Source organism: Oxyura jamaicensis, chromosome Z (assembly GCF_011077185.1).
Source record: "Oxyura jamaicensis isolate SHBP4307 breed ruddy duck chromosome Z, BPBGC_Ojam_1.0, whole genome shotgun sequence".
Taxonomy (NCBI): Eukaryota; Metazoa; Chordata; class Aves; order Anseriformes; family Anatidae; genus Oxyura; species Oxyura jamaicensis.
The window spans coordinates 21,312,612-21,331,631 of NC_048926.1; the positions used below are offsets into that span (position 1 = coordinate 21,312,612).

The 19,020-nt window shown below is 42.9% G+C and overlaps 1 long non-coding RNA gene across 1 annotated transcript; it reads left to right on the forward strand.

Annotated features, from left to right (window-relative positions):
* The first annotated feature begins 6,322 nt into the window (after positions 1–6,322).
* On the forward strand, positions 6,323–16,152 carry LOC118156413. Its single transcript, XR_004746256.1, has 3 exons — positions 6,323–6,459; positions 10,850–10,852; positions 16,143–16,152. It is a non-coding gene; the product is annotated as an uncharacterized LOC118156413 (long non-coding RNA).
* Positions 16,153–19,020: the final 2,868 nt, after the last annotated feature.

The following is a 19,020-nucleotide window of genomic DNA, read 5'->3' on the forward strand; positions in this document are numbered from 1 at the left end:
TTATGACATGAAGCCTATTCCCTGCTAAGATCCAAAACATTACAGAGTTTAGATGAGAAGCAAGTGGTTTGGGTTTTTTATTTTTGAGGATTTCAATTTATTTTGTACACAATCTGATAAAAAAAGTTGCTATCACAATCTCACATGCTGGGTTTTCCCCATTATTATCAATCTCTCTGGTATATTTTTACCTTGAAATGTCTGTACATGAAAAGTTCGCTAGAGTATACTAAAAGGTAGGTATTCAATTTAACTGTGCTTTCCCATGTGCTATCGATCTGCTTCAAATAAATTGTTTTTGTTTCAGGGGACACTGCTGCTCACCTTACAGGAGAAACTAATTTTAATCTAATCATTAAAATTTGCATGTAAAGTACATATTGCAATTAGAGTGCCCAATATTGCTGAAGGGAAAAGACTTTGGGGTCTGGGATTTTGTGATAATTCAAAGAAGGTGGAAAGAAATGTCTTAATCTTGATTTCCTCAGGGCAAAGAGTGGGGGAGAGGGAAGAAGGGAGAGAAAGATCCTCATATGAAATGAGTAGAAGAGAGTGGCCACCGTGTCTTTGGTGAGGGGTGTTTTGTGAGGCAGATGTCATACGTGAATCTCTCTCTCACTGGAACGTTTTTTATATTGGAAAATCAAATCTAATACTTGCCTCACTTCAATCTTTTTACAGATGAGGTGATAAAAAATCATCACACTTGTGCCCAGGATATTGCCAGCCTGCTGTTCTTGAGCATCGCTGCACGTCAGCTGCCACACAAGGAGTAACCAGCCCTCATTCTCCACTGGCCACAAAGCTGAAACAGAGTGACAACACTGTAACCAGTGGAAAAGGTGGGATTTCAAATAGTTTTGTTTGACTTGGTTGCAGAAATCAAATTTAAGAAAAATGGAAAGAACATTTTATTTCATTTTCATTCTATATCATTTGATTTTGATAAGACTGAAATTGTTTCATTTTGAAGAGGTCAGAGTGTTACCTTGGGATTGGCTTTCCCATTGCATTGCCTTCCAGGTGGCACATGCACTTACACCCTTGCTGAAGGCTTGGACTCCACCTGCTCTGTGTTTCCCAATGAAAAACAAGTCTACTGGAACGTTTTGTACAAACTTTGCTAGACAGGAAACGTATGTTCAAGATTAAACCCATGATATAGTGAAGAAGGAAGAATTTATCTCTACTATTATCTATCCATGGCAGGAGTATCTCAGTTTGCATGAGGGATCTTAACCTGACTGGCAGGACACTATTAGACTTAAAACAGTTCAGTTGGAAAGGACCTACAAAGATCACCTAGTCCATCTGCCTGACCTCTTCAGGGCCAACCAAAAGTTAAAGCATGTTATTAAGGACATTGCACAAATGCCCCTTGAATACTGACAGGCACAGGGAATCAAGCACCTCACTAGAAAGCCTGTTCCAGTGTTTGACCACCCTCTTGGCAAAGATATTTTTCCTAATATCCAGTCTGATCTAATTAGGAGAAAAACAAATGACAATAAAACATGGAAAACATATATCGGTGTGGCTCCTACTCATGAAGGTGACAGTGGGGAAATTATTTGTTGGGAAATACTTCTGCTTGGTAGTCGTGATCTGATCAGAGGAAGGTCAGGCTGGGTGTCAGGAAAAGGTTCTTCACCCAGAGGGTGGTCAGGCACTGGGACAGGCTCCCAGGGCAGTGGTCACAGCATCAAGCTGCCAGAGTTCAAGAAGCATTTGGACAATGCTCTCAGACACATGGTCTAATTTTGGGGTGGTCCTGTGTGGAGCCAGGAGTTGGACTTGATGATCCTTGTGGGTCCCTTCCAACTCAGGATATTCTGTGGTTCTATTCTATGATTCCATGTTTATACCCTCACCTACGGCAAAGTACATTAAACTTTTAAAGATGCTTCTTTTGGGGACTTCAAGGGTGGAGCAGTTGGCAGTAGCAGGTCATGAGGCTGAAAAAAAAGGGGGAAAGACATTACTGGAGATGACTGTGTAAAGCAAGCAGTGCCTGGGTGCTGGGCTGGGATGATCTGCACTATGAAAGTTCTCACAATGGCCCCAGCCACTGGTGTTCCCTCCTGCCTAGCAGGGTTGTCTAGGCAGTGATACTTAAGAAAATACCCTAGCAAGAAGAGAACAAAGTCAGCCAGGTCTTCTGACGTATCATCTAGTGTCTCTGCTTGCCATACTTACCTTCAAAGGACACACAGATCCTTTGTGTTGATACTTCTGTTTCAGTTTCATTAGTCACCTGGAGATCACCTGGCTCCAAATCAGGAGGTTCTGCAATGTGGTTCCTTGGGTGCCAAGGGTGTGGGATGAGGTGAGGAAAGGCCAGCTCACTCTGCAAGTGCACACAAGGGAGCAGGGGAGGAAGTTGCAGCCCAGCTCAGCCCCTACCCACGGCAGCAGCCCTGGCACAGTATTCATGGCCATTTGGCTACTCACAACCACTGTGTTTATTCTGTTTTCCCATGAAAGAGAGTGGCCCTGGGCCCCACTGTCGCCTGAGCTAAAGAGCCGGAGATCTCAACTCAGTCCAAGGCTGCATGTTGCCCCTGTGAGAAAGCAGCAGCACCCTCTCACAACAGACAGGTTTTCTGGCAACATACTGCACATTACTGAGTCTACACTAATATCCTGGAAATTAAACTTAAAATACCCTGGAACAGGCAGATCAGTACTCATAGAGATGCTCTTGGGAAAGCAACATAAGTTGTGAAGGAAGCCACTAACAAACTATTCGACTTTCTGGGAAAATAGGGCTTGAAAGTATTGGAAAATAAATGAAAATTTGTAGAAAAAGTAGTCAAATATTTAGGGCATCTTGTGTCTGAGAATGGGAATGAAGAACAAATCCAGAGAGGATTCAGGGAATCGTTGAGCTACCCCTACCCAAAACTAAAAAGAAGTAAAAGTTTTAAAAGAGGTTTTTAAGGAATTAGGAGTCATGAAATCTAAAGGAAAACAGATACTCCCTGATGGGAGAGCAATGCTGAATAAAGTGCTAATGAGGCAAATATTAACTGTTTTACATCAAGAGGGTCATCGGGGAATTCAAGCAACATGTGATGCTGTGTTATGGAGATATGTATGTGTAGGAATATATATACTCTGGCTGAACAAGTATGCAGGAGTTGTGTAGTATGCCAAAAGGTAAATAGGAAAATTATCTGCACTCAGCCCAAAGGGAGTAAGAACCAGGAATTCAACACTTCCAAAATGTACTGGTAGATTTTACAGAACTCCTTAGAATAGGTATATTTAAATACTTATTAGTCTTGGTAGATCATTTGTCAGGGTGGGTGGAAGCTTTCCCTTCAGTATCTGCTGCCGTGAACATAGTAACTAAATTCTAGAACAAGTTACTCCCAGGTATGGAATTGTTGAAAATATTGACTCTGATCAAAGAAATCACTTTATGTCAGAAATATTGCAAGGGCTAATGCGGACTCTAGGAACTAAGTGGAAAATTCACATTCCTTGGCATCCTTCCTCTTCTGGAAGGGTGGAGGGGATCAGACAGTAAAGAAGCAATTGAAACTCAGCTTCCCCAAACAAAGTGCTTACCTTTGGCACTTCCCCATATGAGATACTATTTGGATTGCTGTACATGGACAAAGGGAATGGATTACCTCAGTTTGAGACAAAAGATGCTTTTCTTAAGAACTATATACTCGGGCTGTTGTCCTCTTTGTCATCTCTCAGGACCCATGGACTGTTAGCTCAAAGCCCACCCTTGGAAGTCCTGATCCATCCATTCTGAACAGGAGACTGGGATCTGATGCGAACATGGAGAGAATTGAACCTGCAGCCTGAGTGGGACAGACTGTTCCAAGTGCTTCTGAATACTGAGATGACAGTAAGAATGGCTGAGAAAGGATGGACTCATACCTGGGGACATCGCCCAATGCCAGGACTTTTCAACTATGACGGAGAGAGGCTTGGCAACTCCATCAGCCAGTTCCCTCAGGACCCTGGGATTCATGTCAGCAGGTCCCATAGACTTGTACATGTTTAGATTCATCAGGTGGTGTCGAACCTGCTCTTCACTTACAGCGGGTGGGACTTTGATCCCCCAGCCTCCATCTATGGGTTCAGGGAAATGAAAGATGTGGGAAGCCCGTCTACCAGTGCAGACGCAGGCAAAGAAGTCGCTGAGTAGCTCAGCCTTCTCCATGTCTGTCGTTACCAATTACTCAGCCATAGAAACTCACTCCTAATATAATCACTTAATTCTATAATCACTTACACACTACTATTTTCACCCCTCAGTCTATTTTCACAAACATTAAAGGTGCATGGTGGCCCTCGGGGACTTCTCCTGTCGCCCCAGCGCAGCAGCCCGAAGGGAGCAGTGTCCTCTCTTGTGCTCTTCCTCAAGGCTCTGTGCAGAAGGGCTGCCACCTCTCACACAAGGGCTGGGGGATGGGAAAGAAGCAAGCACACAACCCCTGAGAATTGGCAACAGAGTTCATTATTGGTGGGACATCCTGCAGGTAAGCCTGTGGGATGTCTGAGGTGTTTGGTGACTCCAAGCTAATGCTTGGCATGGAGCCTGAGAGACAATGAGTAGGGAGCTGGCCGGGCACTCCCGCGCCGCCGTTGGTGCTCTCGGATGGCAGAGAGCAAAGACATTCTGCGGGAGTCCCAGGTCTGTTCTGGTGCAGATGGATCCACTTCCATTGCCTCCTCCACGTCTTCTGGTGGATCCAGCTCCACGGGCTCCACGGTTTTTGGCAGGAGGATAATCCAGTCTTTGCCCGGGACCTCCCAAATGGGATGCCTTCTGTCCGGAATGTTTTCGGGTCAGGATGCTGAACTAGGGGGTCATCCTGTGCCACTGTTGGTTTGATTTTCACACATGGATTCCATACTGCCGCCTGTCTTATGGCCCTGCCTGGGTGCCATGCTGTGTTCCCGACCATGGGCACGCCTCTGCTCCCCGTGGCTGTCTGCCTGATGTTCCTGGCTTTGCCCCACGCCACCGTTGCGCTTATGGAAAGGCCGAGGCCCCCTGTTGCTGGGTGTTTGAGGGGGCGGCCTGTTCCCCGCATCGCTGCGGTACCAGTTATACCGCCTGTACCTGTCGGTGGGCTGTGTGCCAGGTGTCCCTTGAGCACTGATGTCTCTTGTGCTGCTGGCACTATTCCTCTGCCCACGACACGTCTCCTCCTTCTTAGCTGCATTCCTTCTTGGTGCTTTTTCGGACGCCATCGCTGTCCTCACACACCAAGGAGGGCCGCTTCTCACCTTTCTGCCTCTAGTCTCCTTCCTGCCACGAATGCTGGCTCAGAGGAGCTCGTTGCTGAGCGAGTGGTGGGCCAGCTGCAGGGGGCCTGTTTTATAGGGCCCGCAGCAAAGGCGGGGCAGTGGTGGCCACTGTGACCTCAGTGAGCCTCTGTGATGGAGTGGCCCATGCGTGGCTAAAGGCGGCTGTGTAGGGAGCGACCTGGAATATGCCTTCACGTGGCAGAAGGAGGGCTGGAGGGGCTGAGGGTCCCTTTTCTGGTCTGGCTCCCCCAGGCCATTTGGCTTGCCTGAGAGAAAGGCAGCCCCTTGACCAGAGGGACTGTCCTGCACCTCCCGTGTTCCATGTGACGTTTTCCAGCTCGGGCTCTAACCTCTCATCAGTGTAACATGGAATCACAGAAACATTAAGGTCAGAAAACACCTCCAAGATCATCTGGTCCAACCACCCCCCTACCACCAATGTCACCCAATAACCCATGTCTCCAGGCACCCCATCCAACCTTTCCTTGAACACCCTTAGGGACGGTGACTGCACCACCTCCCTGGGCAATCCGTCCCAACGCCTGACTGCTCTTTCTTATCTATTATATATTATTAATATTATCTACAATCTTTATTATCTATTATTAATATTTTTAAATATTTATTAATTAAATAAATATTATTGATATTTAATCTATTTTCTAAATATCTGTTTTCTAATATCCAACTGACATCGTTGAGATTTACTACTTTGAAAATGAAAATGAATTCTGCTTTATGTAGATACTTGAAAAATTAGTAAACCTGGGGGGGGGGAAAAAAGTGGTGTGGGAATTAGAAAACACTATTGCAAATATCTCAGCTGTAATTGAAGAACAAGAAAATAAGTTTGTTAAGTTTGCAAAAATAGTACTCTAGAATCAAATAGTATTAGATTTATTTATAACCTCATAAAGAGGAGCGTGCACTGTAATTAATACTAGTTGCTGTATATATGTAGATCAAATGGGACAAATTTGACTGATCTCAAAAATATTTGGGAAACAAACAAACAAGCAAACAAACAAAAAAACCACAACAAGATCCTACATAGAGTAGCTCAAGATGTCAGTTCCTGGGGATTTAGAAACATTTGGGAGAAATTAACTTTGTGGTTTCCTGAATAGAATTGGCTCAAACAACTATTTGTTGGTATTGTAATAATAATGGCACTGTATATCTGTCATCCTCCATGACATCCTAAGAAGACTGTTGCACCTTAATGTTGGAAAAACTTAAGAATGTGGCATGTGAAGAGGTGCAAAAACAACAATAGTAAGAAAAGAAGAGGGGGGAATTGTGAGAAACAAAGTTGTGTTTTTTTCAGTAGAGAATTATTTTTCTTTATTCCAAGTGTAGTTGTGTAGTCATAATAAGGAGAAATGCGAAGTAGGTAAGTGGACAGTAGAAGGCCTCACTGTTCCAAAGTAAGGCAGCAGCTTGAGGAAAAGCAGTGTGAGAACAGTAAAACAAAGATCACAAGTTCTCAAAACAAAAGAAAGGAGAAATTAAAGGGTTGAAGAAAAGAAAAATTGTACATCTGTGGTATAGAGGAGCACTGAGTAGCTTGTGAACCTGTAGTACTCAGCCAATGAGGAAACATGGGAGGTGATCAGGCATTGGGTAATAGGGAATAGGAGGTTATGATTTGTTTATTAAAATGCGCTCCTGATTGACAGGACACCCACCATTGATATCGCAAATAAAATAAGCTTCACAGAAGATCCTTTCTGAAGAAAATTATTTGAGATTTTTCTCACAATAAGGCTCTCTGTCTGGAAGATTGTCATCTTGGGAGCACCTTTATCAGAGATGGGTTTAATCTCAGAAGTTGCGGTACATCAACCCCACATATGCTTTAAGATACACAGGATCCCACCCTAGAGGTGAGAATTTCTCTCCTTTCTCTATTAGGGGTCGTTAGGGTGACTAATCCATCTGCAGGTATCTGCATTTGACCACATTAATATCAGCCCACACCTCTGACCTCAATGAAGCCTCACTGCTACACTCACTGCTCTAAGTTAATACAAAAGAGGAATGAAAATGACTACAGAAATTATTATTAGTGAGAAGAAAGCAGTGCTATGCCTGTTACTGAGGACTTCTGTCAGTATTGCAATGCTCAGTGCCCTAAAAATATTTTAAATAGAACTGATTCAAGACCTGTTTAAGCTAGTGGAAGATTTCCATTTTGAAAGGCTTTGGGGTGAGGTCATAGGTGGGAATTACTGAATAACTGACCCACAGAAACAGATGAGGGTGGCAAAGCATATGTTCCTGATGAGGGAGGAGAGAGGTGCGTGGAAGGCTGTTCCATAGCACCAGAGCATCCAGAGACAGGAGCTCATGTCTGAAGCATAAGAAAGCAACACATCAGACAGAAAGGAGTTAGAAAGCAATAGGAGCAGAGCTTGGTCACTGTGCTTCAGTGAAGGAGGAAGGGTCTTGATGTGGTCTCATTGCTGGACAGTGGTCTGGGGGCTGGTAGGGTCATCAGCTGCCTTCTTACCTCCAGAAAGACTAATGAAAGTCTGGAGCACTCTGGTTAGCAATCATCTTCCTGCAGATTCCCCTAAGCCCATCAAACTGTGCTGAACTGTGTAGGTGAGTTGGACCCCATGGAAGTGGGGAAAGCAGAAATGGCAACCCATTTTTTCCTGAATCTGTGGTGTTTTTCATGACATGAGCAGATATTCCCTGCTCACACCCCATACACATGAAACTTTAATCTGAACATCTCTGCCCAACTGCAAATCATTTTGCTTCATGAGAGTCTAAAAGGCATGACCTCCATGCCACAAATGGCTGAATGAGGTGGCTTGTCTGCAGATCAGTCCTTCATGGATGTCTTCCTGCTTATCTCATTTCCTTGAGCTTTACTTTAGGTAGGATGAACCAACCCTGCTCAGGAAAACTTATGGTTTGTGCTCTGACAGCAGATGATGTTTTTTAATGGATTCAGTCTACTTCACAGTAGGGTCAGTAGTAAAAAATTCACCTGTATCATGAATTATATATAAACCTTTGGTTTATATCAGTTTGTTTAGAGCAGAATGGTGGACAGAGAATTGCAAATTTGCCCATCCTGAAGAAGGCAGGTTTGTAACTACAAGGACAGCAGTCCCTAAAGCCCACTTCTGCTTACATGAGGGGAAAGAACTGTCTCATTTTAGGAAAAAGGACATGTATATGAAGAAGGATTAAATCATTTTGTGCCAAGTCTTGAGGCAGGAGTGAGAGAGTAAGAGGCTGAAAGTGATGTTTTTATTTCACAGGGAGCTGGAAGCTTCCTTCATCTCTTAACCCAAAATATTGAGGTTTCTTCTGGTTAAGGTGGTATCTACCTCTTTAATAGGACTGTGACTCAGAGAGGAGGTGACGGCTGTTTCTTTCTGTGTATAGAACTATAATCCTTCTCAATTATCAAAGACATAAATTACTATTATTTCCTTACCAGATCGAACATCTTCCTTAAATATGTGAAAGAAAAATTGTAGGTTGTCTAGAGAATTTTCCTCTTGGAAAAACTGCCTATTCTTAATATACAAGTTCAATGAAAGTTCAAAAGTTTATCAGTGCAAAGACTGCATTCTAATAATTTATCCACCAGCTTCTTAGCTCACATTTTGATACTATGCTTTGAATTAGAAGACATTTTTGTACTGTCTTCAGGTAAAAGTAATCAAACAGCACTTTTCACAGGCCTATCATAATATCTATTGACCATAATCAAATTACAGATAGCTTTAGCATTACAGGGCTCCTGTGCAGGAGAATTTGTCAGTCACCAGTACAAATGGATGCTGACTGTCGTGGGATATTGTTTACCTCGGCCTATATAACTCCACCAGTTTTCAGCCTATGAGGAACTGCCAATGAGGAAGCTTGCAGGTAAATCAGATAGATTTAATTAATTAATTAATTTATTTATTTATTTTGCAGGTGAATCAGATGTTTTCACACTTGGTGGGCTCAATGACCTTCACAGATTAGTATAAGGGCTATCAGATGAAGTATCAGTGCTATTATTAGTATCTTTAACAGCCTGCTCTGGAAAAGTGAGGTATCAAGGAGTGAGAAAGAATAAAGCACACATCTTTATGAAGCAGAGTGAAAAATAGAGTGGTTCCGTATTATGGACCTGCCAGGTTATCCATAGTACCAGGAAAATGTTGAAATAATTAACAAAAACTTATTTTTGTGAGAAAACATGAAGACTAGTAGAAGCAAGGATAGACTTGTCACGAATAGATAATGCCAGTCAATCTAACACCATTGAATGAATGGTTTCCAGAAAAAGAAACAGGAGTGATCCAAAACTTTGGGTTTTCGGGAAGATTTTCATGCTATTTCATGTAACTCTTATATAAGCAAATTACAAATGGCCTGGATGGAGCAGTCGCTAAGATGAGAGGCAATATTATTTGAGTGACAAGAAACAACCAGGATCCACTACTAAAGGAAATTTTAGGGGATGATGTTCTGTAGAAGTCTGTCCTCAGACCTTTTCTCTTCAATGTTTTCAATATCAAGTTACATGGGGAATAATTAAGCATGCTTATAAATTTTCTATAGGTCAGTCACTGAGACTGACCACAGATAATTTAGAAAATAAAATTAAAATTAAAAATCATCCTGACAGTTGGTGAAGATGCTCTGAAAAACAGTGTTAATAATGTAAAATGCAAGGTACTATTCTTGGGGAAGCTTCATCAAATAAACATAGGATAGAGAACAGCTGGCAAAATACAGGTTCTTCGTGAAAGCATCTGGGGACTGTTGTGAATCATGAGCTGAGGAAGAGGAAATAATTGCAAAGCAGCAAAAGTTATAGTAGGGTAAACAGAAATATAGAATGTGTGAGAATCATTCCACTCTGTTCAGCCCCAGTGAACCCAAATTGCCTTGGACAGCTGAAGGGTTGTTTCCCGTGCTGGGAAATGTCTTTTGGAAAACGTGGATCAACAGTAGAAAGTCCAGAGGAGACCACTAAAACTGACCAGGAGTCTAGAAAGGAAGTGAACAAACCACTTGACATTATTTTAGCCTATGTTGCAAGAGACCGAGAGAGGAACCAACTCTAACAATCAGCAATACAAAATTGCAGAAGAGAATGATTTGTTTCCCACATGCATGATAGTCAAGACAAGTCTTATGCTTAAACTGGAACAACTTAAATTCACGAGACGTTAGGAAAAGAATGCTACTGGGGAAGATAAAGAAGGACTGGAATAGAAAGACTGAGTTATAATGAAGATAAAGAAGGACTGGGTTAGAAAGACTTTACTATAAAGAAGTTCATCCCTAAAATGGATGCATAATGAAAATTGCTGTCAATAGGATTTATGTTTGAACAGAGACAATGTGATATGATATGAATAATCACATAGGATACTTATAAATTTTTTTAATGTCACAGCATAGAAAATGGACACAACTTTCTGGAAATCTGTCACATTATTTATTCTGTGACCTGCTAGTCTGGCTTGTCCCCACAGAGTAGGAACAGCGGAGTTGGTACTCGGCAGGACAAAGTCATTCTTACAACTATGTGGCCTCCTCTTTGGAGACAGTAAATGGTGAGCAACCTCCTTCCCCACCAGGGTCAGAAGCTATTGAAAAGGCCAGGAGAGACTGGTACAGCACTAAGCAGCTGCAGAAAAGTTCAGGGAACCTTCAGTGGAGATGGTTCTGCAGCAACTGTGCGTCCCGCACCCTCCCTGTGGGCTACTGGCTGGTGGAGTTGTGCACTTAGAGAAGGAACAAAGATGTCACATAGTGGCAGCAGCTACTCTGTAAGCAAAAAACAGAGAAGAAACTCCATTATAAGCCGAATTATATTTTTTCCTCTCCTGGCCTTAGTGATCTCAAGCCTGACAGATTTTCCCAACTCCAGATATAGCCTATCTACAAAACTTGTGAAAAATCAGGCATGCTTTCCTGAAATGGAATTTTAAAAAACTTGGAGCTGATCAAAGAAGATAACTAAAGAAGTGGATCCTGCATGGGTCCCCCACGGGTGGCAGCTCCCCCCAGACCCCTGCTCCTGCGTGGGCTCCTCTCCACGGGCTGCAGCTCCGGCCCAGGGCCTGCTCCTGTGGGGGCTCTCCATGGGCCGCAGCCTCCTCCAGGCCACATCCACCTGCTCCACCGGGGGCTCCTCCACGGGCTGCAGTGTGGAGATCTGCTCCGTGTGGGACCCATGGGCTGCAGGGGGACAGCCTGCTCCACCAGGGGCCTCTCCACAGGCCGCAGGGGAACTGCTGCTGCCTGCCTGGAGCTCCTCCTGCCCTCCTGCTGCACTGACCTGGGGGGCTGCAGGGTTGGCTCTCACTCCTCTCTCACAGCTGCTGTTGTGCATCATTTTAATTATTTATTTATTTATTCCTTTCTTCAGTCTGCTCTCCTAGAGGTTCAACCAATCATCTCAGAATCATACAAGATTAGGAAATCATTAAGGTTAGGAAGGACCTCCAAGATCTGGTCCAACTGGCCCCCTACCACCACTATCACCCACTAAACCCTATCCCCAGGCACCATGTCCAACCTTTCCTTAAACATACCCAGGAATGGTGTCTCTACCACTTCTCTGGGCAACCCATCCCAATGCCTGCCTGCTCTTTCTGACAAGAATTGTCTCCTCATTTCTAAACTAAACCTCCCCTGGCACAACCTGAAGCCATTCCCTCTTGTCCTATCACTAATTATCTGTGAGAAGAGGCTGACCCCCAGCTCCCCACACCTTCCTTTCAGGTAGCTGTAGAGAGCAATGAGGTCTCCCCTGAGCCTCCTTTTCTCCAGACTAAACAACCCCAGTTCCCTCAGCTGCTCCCCATAGGACTTGTGTTCCAGGCCCTTCACCAGCTTTGTAGCCCTTCTCTGGACACCCTCCAGGGCCTCGATGTCCTTCTTGTAGTGAGGGGCCCAAAGCTGAACACAGCACTCGAGGTGCGGCCTCACCAGAGCTGAGTACAGGGGGACGATCACCTCCTGGTCCTGCTGGCTACGCTATTCCTGATACAAGCCAGGATGCACCTGGGCACACTGCTGGCTCATGTTCAGGCGAGCATCAGTCGGCACCCCCAGATCCCTTTCTTCTGCACAGCTTTCCAGCCACTCTGCCCCAGGCCTGTAACACTGCATGTGGTTGTTGTGACCAAAGTGCAGGACCTGGCACTTAGCCATGTTGAACCTCATCCCACTGGCCATTGCCCATCGACCCATCCTTTCCAGATCCCTCTGCAGGGCCTTCCTACCCTCTGGCAGATCAACACTTCACCCCTACTTGGTGTCATCTGCAAATGTACTGAGGGTGCACTCAATTCCCTCATTCAGATCATCAGTAAAGATATTAAAGAGGATGGACCCAAACACCGGCCCGTGTGAAACACCACTGGTGACCAGTCACCAGCTGGATTTCACTACATTAATCACCACTCTCTGGGCCCAACCATCCAGCCAGTTTTTAATCCTGCAAAGAGTGTAGCTGCCCAAGCCGTGAGCTGCCAGCTTTTCCATAAGTCTGTGGGACACTGTGACATAGGCCTTGCTGAAGTCTAGGTAGATTACATTAACAACCTTTCCCTCATCTACCAGGTGGGTTACCTGGTCACAAGCAGGACTTGCCTTTCATGAACCCATGCTGGCTGGGCCTGATCCCTTGGTTGTCTTGCACATGTTGTGTGATTGCACTCAAGTTGATCTCTTCCATAAAATGTTGCTCACTGTAATAATACCTGTGACTCAAAAAAAAAAAAAAAAAAAAAAAAAAAAAAAAGCTTTTTTTTTTGCTAAGACATTGATATCAGAATGATGATTACAGCAAGATGGATAGCTGAAGGAAACCTAAGCTTTGGGATGTTGTTGAGAAGGGGTACAAATTGTTCATTCTGGAGGAACATCTGCAGTCCTATGAGAAGTCTTTCTAAACTCTCTCAAGATACTCTTTCACAGCTCATCTATAACCAACACCTCTTCTCAGGACAGATGCCTTGGAGTGAACTCAGCAGAGTCACGCTGATGTAGACTTTGGGTAAGTGAGAGCAGCGTGACTTGCATTTCTTTCTCTGACTCATACGTCAATGGAAAAGATATAAATGTGCTTGCAGTATATAGCTCCCCCAAACTGAGCACAAATTACATTACTTTCTATATTGTCACACAACTGTGGAACAGTCTTCAATGTGACAATTATAAATAAAGAAGAAATACTTTATTTTTGAAATAGGTTTCTCAGTTTGAAGCATAGTAATTTTTCTCACCTGCCAGACTAGTACTAGTAACATGAAAAAATAGGAACAGTTCTCTGGTTTAGCATTGGTGAAAGGTGTAAGAAATACTGCCATTTACTGTGGAAAAATGTCTGTTCGTTTTTATCATATGCAGTAACATGGGACAACATTCTGTAGCTAGTTCATTGCCTCTTACCTCATGCTTGCTAAATGGCATCAATAAATACTGAACATGCCTGCAACATATTTTTGGTCTCTCAGATTACATATTTCTAGAGGTTAAGGAATGACTGACCAGGGATGAACTTCGCTGGCACATCGTCTTTTTCCAGAACGTATTGTTCTTGGATCGATCCCAAAACATACACAGGGATGGTCCAATGTTTCTGTGAACAGTCTTTTTCTCTGTACAGTTAAACTTTTGTTATGGATGCACATTAGCCCTTAACAGTATCAATCTAGAACAGTTTACTATTTATCTCTAATACATCTAGAAAAATAAAAAAGGTTCTAGAAAAATCCAAGCAATTTTAGCAGAATCATCCCATGGTAAACAAGGCCATTTGTTTTGGATACTTAATTGTTTCTATTACCTTTTATTCTGATTTTCATGAAATGCCAAAACACACTTAAGAACACACCTTTTCTGTGTCTCTTATTAATTTCTGTTTTCTGAAGGCACCATCCTGTTATCCCTGCACACAAGTGAAAAACTCCCCTCAAATTCAATATCAGCAGAAAATTGGCCTAAGTGAGCAGTTTTGTCAACTGGAAATTATTTATTCCTTGAAGGGCTTAACCCTGTAGGTTACTGTATCCTGTAGAAAGTCCTGACAGCATTCAGTTTCCACTGATTTCAGTGTGGGCTGAGAGCACTCAGTAACTTGCAGTTACTAGATCAAAATTAACAAAGACAAGCAATTTTAAGTAAAGTGTAAAACACAAATTAACATCTTTTCTGGCATCTGTATTTCTTTATCACATAATATAACCTGAATGCCATGTGGAAATTACACCTTTTCAGCTATAACAACTTTTTCCAAAGTTTAGACACATTCTTACACTGAAAAATGTTTGCCATATTCTGTTCATGCTCATAAGGTCGTGACTAAGATAAATAGATTTTAGAGAAACATTAGAGTGGGAGTATGTGGGAGGAATTTCATATTACTAGCTCATTTTTTAGCAGATAGAATTTTAAAAGCTCGTTGAATTTTGTACTTTATTCCATTAGAAGGGAATATGACAAAGATTCCTATAATTCTATATATTCTTATAGAATAGCACAACTTAATTTGGTATGAAATTGAATATATAATGAAAAGCAACTACATAATACCTAAAGAAAACAACTTTAAAACCTGACATTTAGAAGTGTGACAAAGGGATGTCTGTGGCAACAAGCCTTTAAATAACTTTAAAAGGGTGTAAGATTTGGCCCTGTTTCTCTCTGAGCTAGTGACAGGACTCCCATTGCGTGTTAATATGAACTGGATGAGACACCAAATCCCAAAGCCTTTATTTGGCATACCCTAAATCCCCACACTGGCACAAATCTGAGGCTCTGTCCTGGGTTTTCCGTGCCTCTGCACATGGCTCTGCCATTCCCACAGACCTCTCTGAGGTTGCTTCATAGATGTGTAGCTGAGTCAGTGCAAGACTATTTTATGTGTATTTCAGCTGCAATGATAAATATTTTTAAGCAAAGGTAAAGATTGTATTTAGAAGCCAAGTGTAAGACCTAGCCCAGTGAGATTTCCACAGGAAAGAGGGTGGGGAGTGACTATATGTGAGAGTGGGCCAGGCAGCAACATTATGTCAAGAAGATGAAATTAGGCCTTGTCTCCAAGACTAACCAGTCATATATGTATAATCTAATCCATAGATAACCATGGTGTTCTTGGTAACAGAGGGACAAATACAAACAGAAGGGAACATAGGAACAAACAGTCAAAAGAACAGCTCTTGAGGGTCAGCAAGAGTTGAACTTCAGCAAATGACAGAGAGGAAAAAGGACAACCTTAGCATAAGGGAGAATGAGAGGAGTTGAGGATAAGTCCCAAGATGAGAAAGGCTGTAGGTGTTATCAACAGCCATGGAAATCAAAAGATGAAAAGAGTATTGATAGAAAGAATTCAGATTTATGAGTCACCATCCTCTATTGGCTTCATACTGTCTTTGTCTCTCCTGCATCCTGTAATGAAAGAGCAAAGCTAGATTTGTGACTTACCTTTGCACGACAGTGAATATTACAGCTACAGGATCATGACTTTACTGGAGAATGAACTCAGAAAGAAATCTGGTATTCTAGATCAAATATCTATCTAAATCACAAAAGCAACTGGACCATCTGGTCCAATCCCTCTTCTCAAGCAGGGAGACCCAGAGCAGGTTGCCCAGGACCACATCCAGGTAGCTTTTGAAGCTCACCAAGCAGATTCCACAATCTCTCTGGGCAACTTGTGCTGGGGCTCCCTGACTCACACATTGAAGAAGTGCTTCCTGATGTTTGGATAGAACCTCCTGTGTTCCAGTTTGTGCATTTCACCTTTTGTCCTGGCACTGGGTACTAGTACAAAGAGTCTGGCTGTCTTGGCAACTTCCCTTCAGGTATTTATAGACATTGAAAAGATCCCCTCTGAGCCTCATCTTCTCCAGAATGTCGAAGGCAGGTGGTTTTTTCTGGTTTCCAGGCTAAGCACACATCAGCTGCCAGGGCAGGGGGAGACACATGCTGAGAACGTCTCTCATCTGGAGATGTTTATGGTGCTCTTGAGATGAAGGCTTATAGCACTATGCCCAGGGATGAGCTGTGCAGGGCAGCACAGCCAGTGGGACCCCGATGGCAGCTACTGTGGCTTGAGTGCTGCTCTTTGCACTGGAAGACTGAAAAGAGGGATGATTTCCAGAAGACCTGTGACACTGAGGTGACTTTTCCAAACATGCTGCCTAGTATCTGTCTTCCCTAGAGCATGAGACAAGCAAGCAAGGTCACAATGTTGGTTTATAGGCTCAATTAATAAATTCAACAAGGAAACAATGCTTTGCCATCCATTGCTAGTTACAAGGCACTGCCAAGTCCTGTTCACCACCTATGGTTAAAAGTTCATAACATGGAATCTGGAGATGCAACCAAGCTGTATCTACTGCAATACTGAACGCTGTTCAACCCATCTCTGCTGTTTCTGCTTTCAACCTCCTGTACCTTTAACTGGCGTGCTTGCAGTCACTCCAAGATCACTAAGAAAGAATACTTGTCAAGAAGTAATGAATATTTGTCAAGCAACCATGTTAAACACCTCATTGCAGTCTGCTTGTATATTTACAGCCAACGCTACTGCATGATGTGCCTTGCTTGGTATTCATGCAAAACTTGCTTGAGCCATGGTATGAATGGAAAAGCAATCAGATTCAGCCTCTGAGCTCAACCAGGCACCGGGCTGGTGTGTACCAGTGTGACCTCTTCTCCTGAGCATCGATTTGTTTGGCAAACTAAGCCGTTTACCTGTGTGAACATTTCCAGTATGGGCTTGGGTGAAGAATGAAGGATATTTAGGAGAGATTGAAGGATAATTAGGAGAGTGGTTTGCAGCCTCTAAACGGATTATTGTTTTCTGAGAAAAGTAACATCAATTTTCTGGATGAACTGTGGAAATTCTGTTCCCAGTTATCTGTCCTGTGTAGGATACCCTCCAGATAGGGGGAGGGTCCAAAAGCAAAAAGCAGTTCCAGAGATGTGGGGCTGTGAGCTTTGGTGGTCTTATTTGCAAAGAACCTGCTGCAGTAGGCAAAACCCTATTTAGCATCCCTAGAAAAGGAATGGGAAAAGAGAATTGCTGTGGTTGGCCGGGAATAAGCCCTGTGCCTGAGAAGAACTGCATCGTGGGAGGGACATCGTGCCGTCACCTGCAGGAGCGGGTGGCAGAGGCTGCCAGGAAGCAGGTTTCCTCTCTGGGTGGGTTTTGTAGGTGTGTGTTTGCTTTGTCTGGTTAATTAGATAGACACCGCATCTTCATCCTTATAAGCAGTGGAGAGTCACGGTAAAGCAAGGGCTGAGGAGTCAGGAAAGGGACAGAATAAAGAAAATCTGCAGTAGGGTGTTTACTATGCTCCGGCTCTTCTGTGTTTAATTCTCCTTCACTGAAGTTTTTTAATCCTTGTGTTTAGCTTTTCCATCACACATTCATTTCAGATGCAGGCACAGTGTTTTGAAGGGCACTTTGTAATGGTTTTATCCAGATTCAGATTATTTGCAATCCAGGGGGAAAGCGTGCATTTTTGCAAGGCAAGTAGAAAACATATCTGAACACAAATCAGAAGAATGATTACGGCACGCACGCTCTGTACCCATTACTGAATCCCCAAGGCTCTTTCTGTTTGTTTAGGCTCTTTTTCTTCTGCTGCCTCTGGTTGGACTGGGTGTAAACTCAGCAATGAATGAGAATGGTTAAAATGGATAACATAAAAAGATGTGACATTCTTGAAAGATCCCATGTTTCAAACTTAGATTCAAGTGAAAGCTACCAAAGGAACACCTCCCAGTGGTCTCAAGTAGATCTTTCTTCAGCACATCAGAGGTTTGCATATCCATCTGTCATAGGGTGCTCTTCTGATCTCATTTCAATCCCAGGCAAACTCAGATTCACTGTGTAATGAAAAATGGCATTTGCACTAAGTGGAGAGCAAAAGCATTGTTTCTACAGCACATTATGTTTTACACTGCTCATGAGACTGTGTTTCATATCCCATAAAAAAGCATTATCTGTAACCTGGTTGTGCCAGAAAAAAGTGTCATTATGCCTTTAAAAGAGATGTCTTTTTTTTTTTTTTTTTTTTTTTTTATGAAAACATCTCTCACATTTCCCTACCCACAAAGTAACCTGTGTTTATAAGCAAATCCACTCAACCCTCTAATAATGACCTAGAGTAAACATCTGACATGCATTGCTTTCAAGCTCCTCTTTGTTTAGGCATGAATTGTTCATTTTTATGTCTTTTGTATACTGCCTAAAGGAAAGACAAATGATACAAGGGATGTTTTACATTATCAGTTGTGGCAGAGGTTATGCCTGTGTTTATCTGATCCTTCTTTATTGCATTACAAATGGTAAGATAAACTGCCGGGCATACAATGGTCATTAATTTCAGGGCACATTTTCACATTGGATTTTTAATTTAAAATGTATTAGATGCAAGATAGCTAGTTGTGAAGTTTCCTAGTCGTTTGCAAAACCTGTGGCAATCTTATGTAATAAAAATTTTCTTCCCAACTCTGGGACTGAACTCATTTTAACATATGAGTGCCTACTATGTTCGCATGAGGAAAGAACTTTTTCTTTCCCCCCCCCCATCTTTTTACACCTATTTTTTCGCATCAATTTTGCACCTATTTTCTGCTGCTATGGGGTGTCTCAACTCAGCAAAGTGCACCCTTTTCCTTCTTCTACCAGTGCCAAATGAAACAGCAACATCAAAATCTGTTAAATGTGAGACTGCACAGGGCAAAAGG